General features: G+C 41.3%; 1 pseudogene; it reads right to left on the reverse strand.

Annotated features, from left to right (window-relative positions):
- Positions 1 to 5,107: 5,107 nt before the first annotated feature.
- Positions 5,108 to 6,951, reverse strand: LOC147684048 (tubulin alpha chain pseudogene; annotated as a pseudogene).
- Between the last annotated feature and the right edge of the window lie 13,140 nt (positions 6,952 to 20,091).

Below are 20,091 nucleotides of genomic sequence, written 5' to 3' on the forward strand. Positions count from 1 at the left end.
TGTATTAAACTGATTTTAATATTTTTCTGAAACAAATATATAACAGCTTTTCTGATCTGTTTGTTTGCACTAGAGATTATATTTGTATTCTTCATGTTTGGAAACATGCTCTTATATGAATGAGCTATGCACCAAGCATTTAAGTGCTTTGTGCAAATGGTGATAGTGATACCATGTATTATAAGGAATAAAGTACGCTTACCATACATGATAAGGATTACATGATAAGGATATTGCAAGACATCTTGGAGTTCCATAACCTCATAAGGAAACTCATTCTTCAGCCTCGATCTCCTATATGGTTATGGAACTCCGTGGTGACTCACAATACCCTAATAATGTAAGGCAGGGGATACTTTATCCTGTATATTCTATTTAAAAATCTCCAGATAGCTTGTTAAAGCTCAAACGTGTGTTGGTCTGGTCTCTTGGGAGGTAATTAAGCAATGATCAGATTCTTCAGTTGTGCCACAGGAGCAATTTTTTTTTACTCAATCCTCAATCTATGACAATTGACAAAATAACAGCATCTATTGAGACCACACGTTTAGTCACATAACACTGTCATACAGAATAATGAGTGAGTCTGATTTTGCCTTGAACTAAATACGCAAGTGAGCTCTTGACCTGTGTTGTTGTGTTCATCTCATCACAACAGTTTACTTGGCCGCTGACCTCAATGTGGGGGTCGTGCTGTGTTTTTAAAGCTTTCCTCACGAAAACAGATCTGCTGCTGTCATGGAAACAGCAGCATTGAAGAGATATAACCTAACAACGAACTTGGAAAGCATGAACTAGCAACACAACATAATCCTCCAATAGATTTTCAAACTAAATATGGAAAATGCAACTCCAAATTAAAGTAACTGAGACCCAAGCTTCAGTGATAAAAAAGGGAACAACACAATTTGTGCCTAGTTTTTGCCTGGTTTTGCTCTAGCGTCAATTAGGAGTCCAGGAGAAATTGAGCTCCTGTGATTTGATTGGCGCTTACAGTGGCGTAGAAAGGGATACATGTATCCTAACACAAACAAGAGTATTGGGCCCCAGCATCAATGATCCATAAAAAAAGGTAGTCATATGTCAGAATTGGGGTGCGGAGGGTTCTCGACACCTCTGGGCCCTGGTGTCACTTCACCGGCTGCATTACTGAAAATGATATCCTTCGGTCCTTACTACCAGATCAAAACTGGTGGTAATTTGTCTTGTAAATCCGCATTTTAGGAATGCAAAATGAGCACAAATAATGTTTGTGCACATTATTAAACAGCAATTATAAGTGCCACGTATCACAGGTTAGAATACAATAAAAGCTAGGTTACACACTAGTTAAGATCCTCTGTGATTTATGTGACAGTGGTACTTGCCTGCACGCTTCCAATAACCATGTTGTTTGCTGTTGTTCCCAGACAGTTCCCAGAGTTATATCCAGGCCAAGGCTCGAAGAAGCGACAGGTTGCCAGGGTTACCTGCTCAGTCTGAGCATGGCTTTTTTACTTTAATGAGTTTGACGCACTACAAGACTGTTACATAGTAACAGAGGCGCGCCAGGCTGCCTCTGGCCCACTCTCATCACGCCACGTGGCGTCTCGAGCCAGCCCCTCCAGTGCTCTGAGATTGGGCGGTTGCAAAGAGTTGTATAATTATATGAATAATAGCATTAACACGATAAAAGAAAATTAATATGTAATTGAAATAAAGAAATTATGTTGAGGGGACAATGCTGATGCTAACATAAGTGTGTGTATGGTAATATAAGGTAATGTGCATCAAATTTAAAATGGTTGGTGCTGTCTGCAACCATCTTTCCAGCATGTAATTCTGCTGTCCCTGTCTCACTCTGCACACAGACTATTCATGCACAAGTAACCTTGTAAACACTGCTTTGAGATGTAAGCCATTTTCCCAGGTACAGAATTATTTTCCTCAGAGTACTGTAGCACAATGTCTTACTGACAGTGAATGTTCCCAAAGCTTCTCCTATTGGGACCGCTGTAGATTCTCATGAGAACGTGTCCTTGTATTTTAACATGTGTATTACCAATTTAGTTGTCTGAAGGGCACCATTATGTGAATCTGTGGGATAGTGCTGGGTAATGTGAGTTTCAGAAACTATATCATAGCTTGATTGGTTCAAACTGTGTGGCTTTTACACACATTTTTAAAACATGATTCTAATTGAGTTTTGCATTATACGACCAGCCGTTTCCTGAAGGTGTTGGGCTCATTCTCCCCTAATCTTTAGGAGGTGACACCAAGTCACTCTGACCTCTGATTGAAGGATTATTTTAATTAAGCAGAACTATCAATCAATCAATCAATCAATCAAGGATTTATAAAGCGCGCTACTCGCCCATGAGGTGCAGGGGAGTGCAGCTCCGGTACAGTCGAAGAGCCAGGTCTTGAGGTTGTTCCTGAAGATGTGCAGGGTGGGGGAGCGTCTGATGTTGACTGGGAGCTCGTTCCAGGTTTTGGATGCAATGTAGAAGGCCCTTCCGCCTGCTCTGGTTCTGCGGATGCAGGGGGTCTCTGCCAGGCTGAGGTCCGCAGAGCGGAGGTTCCGCTTGGGTACGTGGAAGTAGACTTTCTCGTTGAAGTATTTGGGTCCGATGTTGTGGAGGGATTTGTAGGCATGGGTGAGCAGTTTGAAGGTTACTCTCTTATCGACGGGGAGCTAGTGGAGGTCTCGGAGGTATTATGTGTTTGTTTCGTGGGGTACCGAGGACACGTCTGGCAGCGGTGTTCTGGATGGTTTGGAGCTTGTGTAGGAGAGTTTTGTTGATTCCGGCATAGAGGGCGTTGCCGTAGTTCAGTCTGCTGGCTATTAGTGCATACTTGACATTTTTTCTGCATTTGAGGGGAATCCATTTGAAAGTCTTGCGGAGGATGCAGAGGCAGTTGTAACTGGTGGAGGCGATGGAGTCGATCTGGCGGGTCATGCTGAAGGAAGAGTCAAGGATGATGCTGAGGTTCCGTGCATGGTCTGTAGGGGTGGGGGGACTCCCGAGGGCGGAGGGCCACCAGGTGTTGTCCCAAGCGGAGGTGGACAGTCAGAGGAGGAGGACCTCAGTCTTCTCTGAGTTGAGCTTCAGACAGCTGTTTTTCATCCAGGTTGCGACATCCTTCATTCCTTCCTGGAAATAGAGTCTGGTGTCTTTGGGGTTCTTTGTGAGGGAGAGGATGAGCTGGGTGTCGTCGGCGTAAGATATGATGCTGAGCCCATGCTGTCAGACGATGGCAGCGAGGGGGGCCATGTAGATGTTGAAGAGTGTGGGGCTGAGAGAAGATCCTGGGAGTACTCCGCAGTTGATCTCTGTGGGTTCGGAGAGGAAGGGAGGGTGTCTGATCCTCTGGGTTCTTCCGGAGAGAAAAGATAGGATCCAGTTGAGTGTGATTCCTCGTTTCCCAGCGTCATGAAGTCTGGCTGCGAGAGTGCTGTGTGAGATGGTGTCGAAGGCTGCGGAGAGGTCTAATACGATGAGGGCCGCAGTGGGGCCCTGGTCGAGTAGCATGCGAATGCCATTGGTGGTGGTGAGGAGTGCGGTCTCAGTGCTGTGGTTCTGCTGAATCGGGACTGAGAGAAGTCTAGGATGGAGTTAATTTCGATGAAGGCGGTCAGTTGAGCATTTACGAGTAATTCAGTGACTTGGGCAGCAAAGGAGAGGAGAGAGATGGGCCGGTAGTTTTTCAGGTCTGTTGGGTCGGCTGTGGGCTTCTTCAGGAGAGGCTTGACCTCAGCCCGCTTCCAGTCGTCTCGGAATATGCCGGATTCAAAGGAGGTGTTGATGGTCTGTCCTAGTTTGGGTGCAATGGTGGGGCGTACCTGTGGTAGATGTGCGGTGAGCAGGGGTCCGTGGGGGCTCCTGAGTGTGGGTTCTTCATGGTTGCGATAGTGTGTTCCACGGTGGCAGGGTTCCAGGTTGTGCTGGTCGGCTCTTTGTTGGTGGGGGGGTGGGGTGGGGGCTAGTGTCTGGCGGTTGTTCGCTGAAGGTGTCGTAGAGGGCCTTGATATTCAGATGGAAGTAGGAGCTGAGTTTTTTGCAGAGTTCCTGGGATGGTGTGACGTCCATGACTTCACTGGGGGTTTGGTGAATTGTTGTATGATGTTGAAGAGTTCTTTGGCATTGGTTGTGTTGGTGTGGATCTTGTTCTTGATGAAAGTCTGCTTGGTGTCTCTTATGAGCTGGTGGTATTCCTTCAGGGCTTTCCTGTAGCTGTTCAGATCTTCCATGGTTTTCTGGTTTTGCCAGTTTTTCTCAAGGCATCTACACGAGCACTTGGCTTCCTGGAGTTCGGTGGTAAACCAGGTGGCCTTTGGAGGGCGTTGTTTGGCAGGGTGTCAGAAGGGTGCAAGCTTGTTGGCGCAGCTGGAGATCCAGCAGTGCAGTTCCTTGGCTGCGGAGTTGGCATCATTTTTGGCAAAAGGGGGGTCTAGGAGGAGGGTGGTGTTGAGGTGTTCCTCTGTGATTTGCGCCAGTTCCTTTGTGGCAGGCGCAGGGCGGGTTTGGGTGCAGTGGTGGTGTTAAAGGTGAAGTGTACGCAGTGGTGATCCGTCCAGAGGGGCTGCGATGTGTGACTGAAGTGGATGTTAGTCCCTCCTGCAAAGATGGGGTTGAGGGTGTGTCCTGCTCTGTGAGTGGGAGTGGTGAAGAGCTGCTTTAGTCCGAGGTTGAAGAGGTTGTGGAGGAGGGTGATGGAGTTGGGGTCGCTGCTGTTGTCCAGGTGGAAATTCAGGTCTCCGAGTAGGATGTAGTCCATAGAGGGGATTGGCTCGGGGTGCGACGAGGTTGGCAATGGTGGTTGCAGACTGGGGGAGAGGTCCGAGGGGTCTGTAGGCGAGGGTGCCATGTAGCGTGGTCCTGGGCCTGGTCTGGATCTGGAAGGGGGGATGGCTGTGTTCAGGGCCTGCCAGACTCCATGCCGAACTATATTTTGCTCTGATTATTTTAACACTTGCACTTTATTCTGAGCTAGATGCTATCTCTTGACCTAAGATGACTAATTACCTGATTCTTTTTTTTTTTACATTGAAAAAAAGACTTTAATTTCATGATGAAAGGGCTGCAAAGAAAATTGTCCATCTACCACACAATAAAATCACTTTTGCTTAATACTCCCCTTCATCTTCTTCGCCCTCATATGAGTCTAATCCCACCTCTTCATAATCCTTCTCCAGGGCAGCCATGTCCTCCTGGGCCATAAGAACTCTCCTTCCTCCACCCCCTCACCCACATACCAGTGGACAAAGGCACGCTTCGCATACATCACATCAGGTCAAACTTGTGGTCCAAGCGAGCCCATGCCTCAGCGATGGCTGTGGTGTTGCTTAACATGCACACAGCACGCTGCACCTTGGCCAGATCCCCACCAGGCACTACAGTGGTAGTTAATACAACTTTAAAGCCAGTTGGGCACCAGTCCACAAACTGAATACTGCACTTGGTCTTTATTGCTGCAATCGCAGCATTGACATCTTTGGGCACCACATCACCAACAGGCAGCAAGCCATGTATTACCGTGGCGTGGGTCACATTTCACCATCTTGTTTGCCGGCTCAAAGCAAGCATTGGTGATCTCAGCAACTGAAAGCTGCTCATGGTATGCTTTTTCTGCAGAGATGACTGGGGCATAGGTGGCCAGGGGGAAGTGGATACGGGGATAGGGCACCAAGTTGGTCTGGAACTCTGTGAGGTCAACATTGAGCACACCATCGAACCAAAGAGAAGCTGTGATGGATGACACAATCTGACTTATCAAGTGGTTGAGGTTGGTATAGGTTGGACGCTCAATGTCCAGGTTCCTGCGGCAGATGTTATTGATGGCTTCGTTGTCCACCATGAAGGCACAGTCTGAATGCTCCAGAGTGGTGTGAGTTGTCAGGATGGAGTTGTAGGGTTCGACCACAGCAGTTGACACTTGGGGAGCTGGGTAGATGGCAAATTCAAGCTTTGACTTCTTGCCATAATCTACAGAAAGCCGCTCCATCAGCAGGGATGTGAAGCCAGAGCCAGTACCTCCACCAAAGCTATGAAAGACCAGGAATCCTTGAAGGCCAGTACTCTGGTCAGCCAGTTTTCGCATTCTGTCCAGCACTTGATCAATGATCTCCTTGTTGTACGCCAAAATAAGTAACGCCGCGCTATGACATTTTTATAATGCAGGGATGCACTGCATTTGAAAAATTTGACGCACCCCTGTGTTTCTCCTTGCGCTAGCACTAAAAAAGCTGCCGGGCGCCAGTTCAGACACCCTTGCGCCATGTTGCAAGGGTGCCCGCGCTAAAGAGATGATTGTTTATGTGTAGGAAGGGGCAACTTCCTAGACATAAACAATTCTGGGAGGCGATTTGCTCCATGTGTGCTGAAGAATGCAGCACAGATAAAAAGACCAAAAACAAGGAGAAATTGATCATTTCTCCTCGTATCGCCAGTTTTTGGTGCTGCCCCAGCCTTTTAAATATGGAGCAGCATCAAAAAGCAATGGGTGTTGTGGTGGAACGCCCACTGCAACACCCATTGCCCTCCCCTTTCAAGTGAAGCATGAAAAGGGGCCTTATTAACAAGGCAGAGTTAAGCCATGTTAAGTGGCTTACTGATGCTTTGTAAATAAGGAGAAGGGGATAGTGTTACCAGAACTTCGTTAAAAGTGGCATTAATCCCCGAATCCCTTGAAGTTGGATTTTAAAAGGTGTGATAATTATCACAATCTCCACAGGCCACTCGTAATGAGGGCCTAAAAGCGGTGTAAGATTGTGTTGCCCACACTGTACCTTTATGTACCTTGAATGCAGTTCATGCACATTGAAGGGTTTGCTCCTGTCTATATAAACTTTAAAAAAAATAAAGTTGCATCATACATGGGAGGACGACGTTGTGTATTGGAAATAAGGAACAAGTTGGTCACCTTCAGCAATGCTCTTTGTGATCGATACTTTGACTGCAGATTCCTCATTGTTACATTATTCCCTGGGCTCAAGACTGGATCTGAAAGTTTTCATAGCAGTGCTCCTGTGTGCCACTAGGTGGCATTGTGCAGCTCCACGTTGGCCCCATTTGGCAAAAGTATTTGACAGAGTGGAACCTCATATAAACCCACGCCCGATAACCAGCCTGACACATCTTGTACTCTTGGACATGTAGTATAAAATGTTTTATGGTACCAGTCTGCAGATCTCTATTTTGGAACCATTTTAACCATTTTAAATAGCAAAAACCGAAATCACTCCATTCACCAGTAAGAACATTACCGAAGGTAAGCAACTTGTTCTTCTGATGTATACTTCCAACAACAAACTCCTCACCTTTAGAATAGCTACCAAAGAGTCTTTGGAGTGGATCAGACCAAAAGCTAATGTAGGGCCGAAAGGGTAAAATGCCCTTTCCTGTCAGACCTAGCTGTCAAGGCAGTAGTGCTTAATGAACATGTACACTGGTTATTTATTTATTAAATAAAAAATGTTTTATATAAATTATAAAGCATGAAAGAACACCATAATCTAAGTGGTATCGTGAGGTCCTCACGATACCACTTAGATTATGGTGTTCTTTCATGCTTTATAATTTATGTAAAAAAAAATTATTTAATTTTATTTTCATTTTTACATGTCTCCTATGTTTTCCCACCTCATGTCCTTCCCAGCCTGAAGTCACATCCTTCACACGGTGTGACGAAAAACTTGTCGGCTGGTTGTATCTTTATGTGTACTGATCAAGAATACATGATTAAATAACGATTCAAACTACTTTGGACTTTGACCATATTAATTTTGAACCCTTTGCCTTACTCGTTTGGTTCTTACATAAGAACGCAAGATTGTGATACGTGTGCACAGAACTTGTACTCATGTGTGGGACCTAAGCCTAGTAGAAAGTATTGTTTGCCTTATGCAGTCTCCTTTTACACAGGTCCCTGTTTTACACTGATAACTATAAGGAGTTCTGGTAACACTGGACACCTGTGTACAATTAAAATAACAGTAGTGATATGACTTACTGTGTCATTACATGATTCTAATGTGGAAAAACACAATAAAAATTGTTTAAAAAATCTCTAGAAAGATGTTATAACCACTCGCCCCTCCATCTATTCTATATTCTAGGCCTAGAAAAAAGATCGAGTAGTCAAATGGGAATGTTTAGAAAAAGAACAACAGTGGAGGATTCCCAACAGAACAGCACCTAGTCAAATATTCTCCCAAAAATATTTTAGGCCCACAATTTAGTACATGGGACAGTCTGTGTGCACACTTCAAAAACACCCACCGTTACAGTGTCGGTTCAAAACATGAACTGTGAAAGGATTTGAAAAAGGTCAAGGTGCACCACTTCAATGTTTTCTACGGAGATTTGTTTGTTAAACAGGATGCCACTTGTACCATAATAGAACGTCACGGATATACTCACGCATCCCTTAACCACGGGAGAAGATCCAAGAACATTACCTTTATGACTATTTTTGCCCTGAAGAAGTCCCAAGAGGACGAAACGCGTCGGCTGTAGTTCCTGTGTATACCTTACATTTTCAACTGAATTGAATACAAGAACTTTCAAGAACACAAGTAATAGCTGATGTGATCATTTATGTTGACTTTATCAAAGCTAACAGTCTCTGAAAACATTGAAGTGGTGCACCTTGACCTTTTTCAAATAGTCAAATGGGAATGTTTGTGAAGTTTTGTGTAACCATGTCGGTCAAGCAGATTAAGTGCCTGATTTTGAGGATGGTGTATGGGTTACTGTGTCACAAAAGTGACAGGTGTCACATCCTCCTTATTACATATGCTATGAAAATGTTAATAAGGTGGATAGGATAATCCTAGCCTTCTGACTAAGTTACCCAACCACAAAAATCTAAATCAGGCCCTAAATATACTTTGCAGGTTTAGGTAGTATTTGTGATCTCTGGACAGTATTTGTAGCAGGTCTAAAATTATGTACTCAATCTTGCTTTTTTAATTAGGTTCAAGAGATAGAAACCCTAATAATTAAAACTCGGTCCTTCTTCAGGACAATATTAATTCTTCTTTTTGAAGCCCATAATCATGGTGATATTAGAAAGGTAAAGGGAGAGCAAGCTGTATTACACAATTTATAATGATAGCAGCATCAAGAAGTCGATGCTTGAAAGAGAATGTTAAAGCTCTATTTGTAAAAGCTTCCTTGTTGACTCTAGTAGGTTATAGGTAATGTGGGTTGTAATCAATTGGGCCATTACCTGAAAAGTTCAGTGTGCTAAGCTTATTTTCAATCATTTAATTTGTACATCTTGAATTTCTTGGCTCATATAATAGATTTCTCATTTCTATGCATGATATCTAATGTAAAATATTTTGAAGGACATCTATGTCTGCTTAAAGTTCTGTCTAAGGGTTAATTGTTGAAGGGCCTTAGAACTGCTGAGGCTCTGTCCACACCATCAGTAATGACACAGCTGCTCAGCACGTCAAGTCCGGTGCCATCTAAGGTGACAGCTACAGGGGAGGACAATTCAGGTACTTTTGATTGAAGCATAATGTTCATCCTTTTGTTATCAGAAACTCCTAGGTGATCTCTCTTGTTGTTTGTCTAAAGGGGTCAGACGGGGAGGCTGGTGTGGGAAGTCTATTACTATAGTTTATCAAGTGGCCTCCAATGGAATATTGGAAGTTCATCCTCAGCCTCAGCGTTTGTCAGTTGTTTCTCAGCTTCTGCATATTTTCTCTCGTGGTATTGGCCATTATTATAAACTGAGGCGTTTGACTTGCCATAGAAGCACCAACTTTTCATATGCACTAAAGATCGTTGCCTCTTGGCAGGAGACCTGGTATACTTTAAGCAACAACTCATATTAGGCCAGTTGTTTTGAAGATTCTTGCTAAGTCTGACAGATAAACTTTGTTTCGAGTACAGACTTCCTGATGATGCAAGTAGCCCAGTCCTTCTATCAAACATCTGAAAGCTGGAATAAGGTCATTATCTACTCTCTAGGTTTGTGATTAATGTGGACCACAATATGTATGAGTCAACATATCAGTTTGAGAAGCAAGTTATCTTTACTACATGAGGAAAAGCATTGCATGCCAAGGTCTAGTTAAGTACCAAGCAGATATCAGTCAGCTGTTTGCGCTTATATAAAAACAGTGTTACAGCAAAGAAATGATGGACGGAATGCTGACAATGCAAACATTTTCCTCCAGTCAAAAGATCTGGGTTAAATCCATTGTTCTTTTGCCCACTACGCCGCCCCAGTTTGGACCCAGCCATATGCAAATCAGTCTTGACCCTGTGCCTCATGGGAACAGTCCAGACCGAACTGCCAGGCCAGGTCCACCCTGAACCGGAAACAAGCATCCTGGGACCGGTTTCAGGGTATTTCACCCTTCTTCAACCAGGCTAGCTTGAATCCACTGGCACAGTGAGCAAGGGACCCACGTCTGGGCATACCCATCCCACTTAGAGCAAAAAGTGTTACAGCAAACAAATGATGGACGGAATGCTGACAAAGCAAATATTCTCCCCCAGTCAAAAGATCTGGGTTAAATCCATTGTTCTTTTGCCCACTATACCACCCCAGTTTGGACCCAGCAATATGCAAATCCCCTTGTCCAGGCCGAACTGCCAGGCCAGGTCCACCCTGAACCAGAAAACAAGCATCCTGGGACCGGTTTCAGGGTATGTCACCCTTCTTCAGCCAGGCTAGCTTGAATCCACTGGCACAGTGAGCAAGTGACCCTCGTTTATAAAAACAGCAGCATCGATCTCCATGGTATGGCACAACCGCATGCTACTGAAACATATATTGACTACTGTTTGATTCTGCAGGATTGGGCAGATTTTACAGACAATTGATAATATAGAGAACCATACTACACACTAGTAAAAGTAATGAAATATCAAGGTGAAGCAGAATAACAGAAAGACAGATGGATGTGAACAGTGGCCATAAGAATCAGTGGAACAAAGCAGGATGAGTAAGTGGGTCGAAGGTAAGAGTACCCGGTGCCTAACTACAACACTGATATGTAGAATGGTAAAACATTAGCCTTTTTTGCTACTTTGTAGCAGCACAAAAACTGCCAAATCAAAGCTTCTACCTTACAGAAAACCATAAATTGCATGCCTCTCACTCCCAACCATACATCCTACATGGTGTAGCGGACTCCTACAGATGAACACTCCAGCTCCCGACAGTATGTATAAATGCTGCCATACAATGGCAGCAGTTCTAAGACCACCATAAAACTTAGAGATAAACCAAAAGAGAATTCAATGCTCAAAATCGTGTACATTCCAAACTATATTTGCTGATTACTGGCAAAAGTTACTATCTAGGTATTGTCAATTAGGGTGAATGCTATAGAAAGATATTTACATTCATCTTTCGGCCTGCCTGTGTTGATCTAGGTACCATGGTGTCTTCTATATCCTCCTTTTTAAAGTGAAATGCCTAGTTATCTTAGTGGGTTGTATCTCTATTTGCCTTCTTTAGAAGATGATAGTCAATAAATTCAATATTTTGTGAATGTGTCTGGACAAAAAAAGAACAGTCTATATTTGTGGAACTGCAACAAGAGTAAGTTGAAAATAAAAAGGCTAATAAATACACAGCGGAAACAAGATACAATTACGAGGGTATACATATTAAAAATATATATACAGTTGACACCCAGATAAAGAGATCTTCATCTTTTAATTAGGATTTTTTGCTAATAGCTTCATGATTAGAAAAATATAAATAAACAAGTGGCATCCTAACTTTTAAAACTCCTGAGCAAACTATGCAGTGCATGAAAAGTAAAGCACATGTTCTAACCTTGTGTGGTGCCTTTTCTAATTAATGGTAGCTGGTTATAACTAAATTTCAAAATTAAGAGATGTTCATTTATTTTGCTGCCACTCCTACTACATTCAACAATATGTTTTTCTTTTGATTAAATATTGGGAGTGTTGTACTTATTAATACTATAAACACAGATTTTTTTCTAATATTTACTTTTTTAAATAAATTGTGTTTGCATTGAATACTTTTCATCTTCCTTTTTCCTATGGTATTTTTTACCCGTTATAATCTCACTATTTCAATTCCATGTTGTATTCACTAACTTTGTCAGCATATTATAAAGCAAGTAACCAAACATGATTCCCAGTTTAAACATAGTATTATTAGTGTAATGGAGCTTCGTCTTGATATATAGTAGACCATACAAGTTTGATTAATGACATTTATGTTTGTAGTGTACAGAAACAATTTGGGATATATTGCAGCACAAAACAGATTTTCCTGCAAATTAACAAATGTTATTTTGTTAATTATTTTTGTATTTGAATTGCAATTTCTTCATAACTTTTAACTGTTTTACTAATTTGCCTGGACACTCACCTATGTCGTACTTTCTCTTTCTATGGAAGCTCTTATCTCTTTTGTTCTGCCTGCTTCCACGCTGCCCACTCTATACATGTTATTCATCAGTTGAAGCAACCATGAAGGCATTTAATGTTCAAAGAAATTATTTCTACAAATTAAAGGGTCGATTATGATTGTGGATAATCCGCATCATCCGGACCGGCAGAAGCCACCACCGGCCGGGAGGATGCGGATTATCCGCTGCGGACTGGAAAAAGACCCCCCGCCAGATTAGGATGGCTGGGGGATCTATTTTCCGTCCGCCGCTTTTCATCCGCGGTCGCCTTCCGACTGCGGCGGAAAAGCTCTAACATGGCTGGCGGTGTCTATCAGACACCGCCAGCCATATTAGGATAGCTGTGCTCATATGCCTTTCCACTGCGGCATTTCCGCCATGGAAAGGCATACAGTGTTGTCTTCGAGGCCCCCAGGTGTGAAGGGGGGGGGTGCACATGGGGGGTACCAATGGTACCCCCCTGCCTTTGCGTGCACGAAGCGGCAGGCACCACGCGGTGCCTGCAGCTTCGTGCATGCAAAGGTAAACATGCATTTTTAAACATTGCGGCGTGTGCTGCTTCAAGCAGCACCCGCCGCAATGTTAAAAATACAGGATGTGACCGCCAGGTTGGCGGTCACATCCTAATTAGCACGGAGGGACCGCCGCTGCCCCTGCGGACGCAGGTCCGTCCGCCATCCTAATAGGCCGCTCAATGTGGTTGTATTATCTCATTCTAATAGATGGGTATGTGACAAACTTAATCAAGGTCCACCCCATTATGGGCTCCTCTGCACTAGAAAAAGGGACAAATGCAATTGGAGGAGCCAGCTCTGATGTCATATAGCACCCTATTTTAACAGCATGAAATAAAGATAAAATGTGTGCTCAAGTGAATGTAAATATAAATTCAACAGGAAGTCTAAAATAAATACATCCGCATGCACTGAGTTGCTGCAGATAAAATACTGATAAAGGGCTAACATTTCCACATTACAGGAGTCTATATTTCAGGATAGCTTTGTTGGGTAGCTCATTATCCCAACTACTAATGAACTCAATTAAAACAAACGTCTGGCATCTTGCTCATCAGGACACTAACCAACAGCATTTAAATATAGTTAAGTATTAGCAAACAGTTCACCACCTTATATTTGTTTGTGAACCTCCAATAGTGAACTGGAATCTTAAACGGTGTTGATACCTTGCACTTCAGTTTACACTTGACAAGAAGTATTTGAAACGAAACCAAGAAAGAATTCAAGTGCAAAAGACCCTAGTGAAGGGGTCCTAATTAATGTGCAATCCCTTGTTTGAATTGCCCCCGAAATATTTGCCACAGCTGTTGCAAATCAACATTAAATTAAGACCCACTGGTTTGTTTGGCTCTTTTGGCGCAGATCTGACTTTTTTAACCCAATACTGTAATGAATGGTTACAGGATATGGAGGATGTGGTGTAACAGGCTGAGCGTGTGGGAACCAGGTTTTAGTCTCTGCGTCAAGATCCTGTGATTCTGGACAAACCACTTAAGCTCGCTGTGCTTACAATTCAGGACTTGAGACCCTCAACTGGTGAATTGTCACGCTTTACACATCCTGTATTGATTGATTCACAGGAATAAGCAAGCAAAATATTAGTTCAACCCCCCTGTAAGGCCGCTCAAATTTACCACTTGCTAACTCCATCATTTTTGAGGATCGGTTTCCTCAACTGGGCTGCGGAATACCCCCGACTCCTTGATTGTAACTATTGGTTTCCTTAATTGGACCATGGAATACTCCCCTACTCCTTGATCGCTCGACTCTAGGCGTTCTCAATGTTCTATCTTCTCATGAATACTGCTCATACCAGTAACATGGACTTTTTCCTGAACTTTTTTGCATAAAACCGGATCCAGGATTCCTTCTCCATCGTCTTTTTTTTTTAGCCACAGCCTTGAGCTTAGTTACAGGCCCCTGACTCTAACAGGCATCTGTTTCAGGCATCAATTGTCTTGCCCTGAAGATGATCTCAGTATTGTGTTAAATGAATCGAAATGCCATGGACTTCTTGCACTCTAACACAACCCTACAAATGTTGTACATATTCCCACTTGTATGTTTCCTTTCATTCTTTTCATTAAACGATTATGTCGGACAGCTTAAAATAGAGAGCATTATATTTTTATACATAAAACATTTCTGCAAATGTTTCCTTGTTAGGGACAGTTGTACCTTTAAAACATTCTGTACCCAAGGTCCCCGACCATAAACAGGGTTAGCTTGTTTTTCTAAAACACCTTTCTGTAAACTGTCCTACAAATCTAATTCTGATTGTCTCATATTTTCTGTGCATTCAAAGACCGAGGTCAAATATCGGATTCTTTCTTATCTAAGCCACTTCACTGTACTCCATGCTAAGTCATTCCACTCTATGCCACTCCACGCTATGACACTCAACTCTCCTCTACGCAACTAACTTTTAGCCATGCTGAACAGCAGCCACGCTGGTGTACAACATGGCCAAAACACATTGGTACAGCCAATAACTCTTGCATATGCAAGATCTAATAGCTTTGCCAATGTTTGTATTAATCAGAGTGTGACTGTGCACCCCAAGAATTTTAATTGGACAAAAACAGAAGTTTCTTCAAGTCTGGAAAATTGCCTGAGGCATACAAAGGGGCTCTCCGTAACCCACAAACCCAGTCCAGAACCATCTTCCTTCCTTGCCAGGCCATGTTTCCACAGGGCAGCAGGTACCACTGATGGAGCAAGGAAACGGTTATCCGAGACTTGCTCGGATTCAATTCACTTGTTTAACTTATTAATTTATTAACATGAAACTATTAATTGTGTCTTGTGATTAATATTTTCACAATACAGTTACATGAATAAGTTAGTGAAGCTTGCCTATGTGTTTACTAACCCTTAATACAGTTAGCGGACTAAAAGCATGGCTCTAAGAGGGAAAAACCTAACTGCGCATGCGTTAACTGCACTTACGTAACGTGACGTCTAATAAGCCTTGGAGGGAATTTCCTGCGCATGAGAACAACGCACTAACATGGTGTCTTCAAGACGCACATGCCTTGCACCTGCTTTGCTATCTAGTAAACGCCTTATTTACTAAGAGCTAATGCAGGGAAGTGTTAAATAAATAAAGGGGAATAGAGTAGATGTAGGTGATATACAGTGAAACAATTTATTTCTTTAATTAATATTATATCTTTTGGCTTTTTATTAGTTCATTTCTTGGGCCTTCTTGCTGCAATCTGAGTAAATGAGCAAACCTGTCTGCACATGAGTGATCTCTACTTCCCCTGGAAGAGTGATCCCATGATTGGACCACATCCAAAGCCATCGACCGCTAAACCCTGGGAAACACGGATGCTGAGAACGCAGTGGCTAAAGTCATATGAACATATTGAAAGAAATGTTTCGATTAAGAATAAAACTCAGGTGGGAATAAAATAAAATTAATATTAATAAAGGGAAGGGTTTGGCTGTCCAATCAGAAATCATAATGTTGCGATACTGCAACTTCAGTGGGCGGTACATGAATCCCAAAAGGTATAACTGACGTAGTTTTAGTTATTTGGGTGTGTTTGATCCTGAGAGAATGCTGAGAGGGGAGATGCTGACGGAGTCACTGAAGATGCTGATGCTGTGAGAAACTGAAGAAGATTCAATAGAGAATTACATATCTTAAGCCTACTAATTATAAGAAGATCGCAGAAGAATCTTGAGGAGGAAGAGAGTGGTGCGTGCGGTGAGTCGTCGGTTCTAGAGAGTGCCACTATCCTGTCCTAAACCTGTCCTGAAGCCTTTGTCACCTGATCTTTCCCAGGGGACCCTTACCAGCCCTTTGGCCAGATGGTTGGTCTTCACACCATTTGTGGTAAATATAGATTCATGTATTTCCTTATCTGCTGCTGTCTCTATCCTCTTCTTTCTAAGCAACTTCAATCTATTTCAATTACAAGAATATTTGAATTGACTGATTCCTTCCTCCTAATGTTTGATGGTGCCTGTGGTGTATTTGAATGGTTCACTCACATTTAAAATTAGATAAAGGTTTTGAAAACTTCCTGAGTCTTTGATCATTATTATAGATGAATTATTTGCAAGAAAAATTATGTGCATCATCACCATCGACTAGTTCCAACTAATTTGGTTTATCGATCAAATGGAAAGAACACGTTGATCAGTTATCAACAATAAAACCCCAGCGGTTAACCAAGTGAATTTGAGTGTATGAGTCATAGATGGGCCCAGGTGAATATATGGTATTGGAGTATCTGTTATTGGTGTGCCGCTGGATCACCACCACCCCAGTCTAACATGGAGGTGTAGGGCAGTCCTCCGGTAGGTGCAGAGGTAATGATTTGTGGTACTCCACATCAGCTCTGATTGTGCAAGTGGCAGGTGAGTCGCTGACTCTTGGCAGAGGAAATCAACACCTCTCTCTAGGGCCTAACAACTATGAAATAAGTATTTTCACAATTCATATTTATATTTACTCTAAATCAACTGAAAAGGCATGAGAACACGATAAAGAAGTAAACATTTATTGGGCATAAATATATTACATATACACTACAGATACAGTTAAGTCTTACATACATAGCATAGTACTGTATTTGCAAAATCTATACATTAAAATTTATATGGCAGTTTTAATACAATGCATATGAAATAGTCTAAAATATACAATACAAGAACACATATGATTATTTTTTCTTATTGTTGACAACCTTGGAATGTACGCCCAACTGTGAGGTAAAAAAAACATGTATTTTTTTTCGATTTATAGAATTGTGCAAGGATACCTTCATACACATTCAAGCGAGACGCCTGTCAATTTTGACAATTACTGACAAGACAAGATTAAAAAAATTGCAGTTCAAGTTTACAACATGAAAGGCAGATAATATAAAAAGTATTTTTATCAATGTTTACGCATTTTATAAGAGCACAGGGATTTTTTTTCCAATGATGTACTATGGCACAAGGAGGCAAAGTCCGAACATTAGACTTGTTTTAACCTACTTTCCTAGATTATCAGAAAAGCAGGTCAACAGTATGCTTTCAGGCACAACATTTCACCTTAAGTGTGTGTATATGTATATATATATATATATATATATATATATATATATATATATATATATATATATATATATATATATATATATATATATATATGTATATATATATATATATATAATGCGCTGCACTGCAATGGATTTTTTTTAGGCGTACACAATTGTATCATGGACCGCTGAAGTATGCAAGTACATCTCATCGGTCCAAACTGGTGAACTCTTGGAGTTCCCGACATTGTGCTATGCTGAACAGCTTCACTACAATTCACAGCAGCCATTCATCTGAAGCAGTAAGTTTCTGAGATAGAGAGAAGGAACATCACTTTTAATGAAGTCCCAAGATGTGGAAACTGTTACTACAGAAAGCAAATGAACAAATACTTGGTAAAGTCATGACATTATACATCTAATGACATTTACTGTTGACAATCAAATGTATGTATCATAAGGCCAGATACGATGCCCACTCTGTTCAGCTGAAAACTGATCAGAGAACTATTTCAGAATGTAAATGTATTAAAATTACATGTGACTGAAATGTAATAAATGCCAACTGTACTTGAAAAGCAAAAGTAAACAATTGCTTTCATCATTTTGACACATATGGAGCAGCCTAACAAGAAGGTATATAAAGCAGACTGTGGTAAATTGAAATGCTGGACTAACATTTATGAAACATGTTCATAATCAGAAGTAAGTAATTGTTTACAATTTTATGAAGTACTAGGTACTTTAGGAAGCAATTAATTCACCCAAAAGGTACAAGTGGTTTTACATTAAGGACACCTAACTTTACAACTGTTTAACACTCAACAAGTCGTTTGAAAATCTTTCAAAAACGATCAATATACTGACAAGATACTACTCCTCTGTAGTTGCACATGTTTTGCCCACTTCCAAAATTACTTGGTTTAGATCATTTTATTGATTCCTTAGAGTATCATGGGATTTAAATGTATCAGGGTAGAAGGGATTTTGGATGTCTCAATGGAATGATGTGTACAAGACCATTCAGATGTAAAAGAGGTGGGGGAAATTCTCCTTGAGAAGAAGAGGTGTGGGGAGTTCTCTTTGAGAAGAACAATGTGCAATAGAAATATTTGGCAGTTGGTCTCATCCTTCCAGTTCAGTTAATGTGGAAAGTAAAAGCCCTCCTAATACCCTGGTCACAGTTTGCGGTCTTCTAAGCAGGATTAATTGGGTGCTGGAAAAAACACCAAAAGGGTTTTCTACTGATTTCAGTAAAGATCTGATGTTTGATTAAGATTGAAGAAGAGACGGAAAACATGGTGACCTATCCCATACGCAGCCATTAGTCTTACAGAAGGCACTTTTGGAATGATCTGAATGGCGAACCCATCTTTCAGTGGGAGATCCAAGGTGGAAAGATAAACTAGATTGAGTATCCCTATCTTAAATGTGGAGAAATGTGAACCGTGCTCAGCATGTCAGTTTTCAAAATCTTTTTTCTGCAAGGTATAATACGGTAATTACAGTAATATGGAAATATATCACATATTTATGTAGCACACAATGGAAACTGAAATGTCTCTTACCACTTAAAAATAGGTGTTACAACCCACTCTAATGGAACCAGAGGAGGATGGTTTGTGGGCTCAGATTCATTATAAACTTACGGCCTTCAGGTCATGCAAAGATTTCTGCGTATTGAAAGCACTAACACCCTGAGTGGCCGGTATAGATAATAACGTTTAGAAAGCAGCTGGCATCAATTGTAGACCACTTTTGGAATCCAAAGGTGCAGGGGTTTGCTAAAAGCTAGTCATGTGAACCTTTTGTGGTACAAATAGGTTTTCATTGAAGATCAAAATGATTCAATGAGCAGAAAAGGCAATTTCATGGGAGAGCAATGAACATGGGACAAACTGGCCTAGTTAATGGAAGACAAACCGATTTCACATTGTAGAATATTCTATATGTATCATATAGAATTTTAAATCCTTACCATAAAAATATAGAAATAATGTTCTCAAATATAACAATTAAAATAATAAAGACCTGTTTTGAGAAAGCTCTTTCCTATGCAAAGTAGAAATACATATTTCATGGGACTTAAAAGATATTTGTCTTTTCATAGCCAATGGACCATTTCAAGGTTTCAATTGCACTTGTTATAACTGTGAAAAATATAGTCTTAACTATAGTAAATACACTTGTGAATTCGCTGTCAAATATTATAAAACACTCTTTTCATACTTTGATCTAAAACTGTGAGACAGTTTTTAGTTCAACTGCTTTTTAGTCTTAAAAACTGACTTTTTTTATGACACATTTGTTATTATTTTATACTTTGCCTTTTCTTCAATACACTCCGTTGGTCAGAAGTCCACTTATCACAGTGAAATTTCAGTTTAATATTAGTTTAAATTTCAGTTTATCAACAACTAACTCAAATGTTTTCAGAAACTTATTTTGCTTATGTACATGAGTAATCACTGATTCATAATATATTCGTTGTCCCAGTAACTGTACTTTGACCTTTGAAATCAAAAATAAGAATGTGATACTCTGTACTTCATAAAGCACCATTGCTTGAGAATTACTCTACTGCGCAGAACTATTTAAAGACAAACAGGTTGGAATAAACATCAAACACAACTGTGTT

This window comes from Lissotriton vulgaris, chromosome 11 (genome assembly GCF_964263255.1).
Source record: "Lissotriton vulgaris chromosome 11, aLisVul1.2, whole genome shotgun sequence".
Classification (NCBI taxonomy): Eukaryota; Metazoa; Chordata; class Amphibia; order Caudata; family Salamandridae; genus Lissotriton; species Lissotriton vulgaris.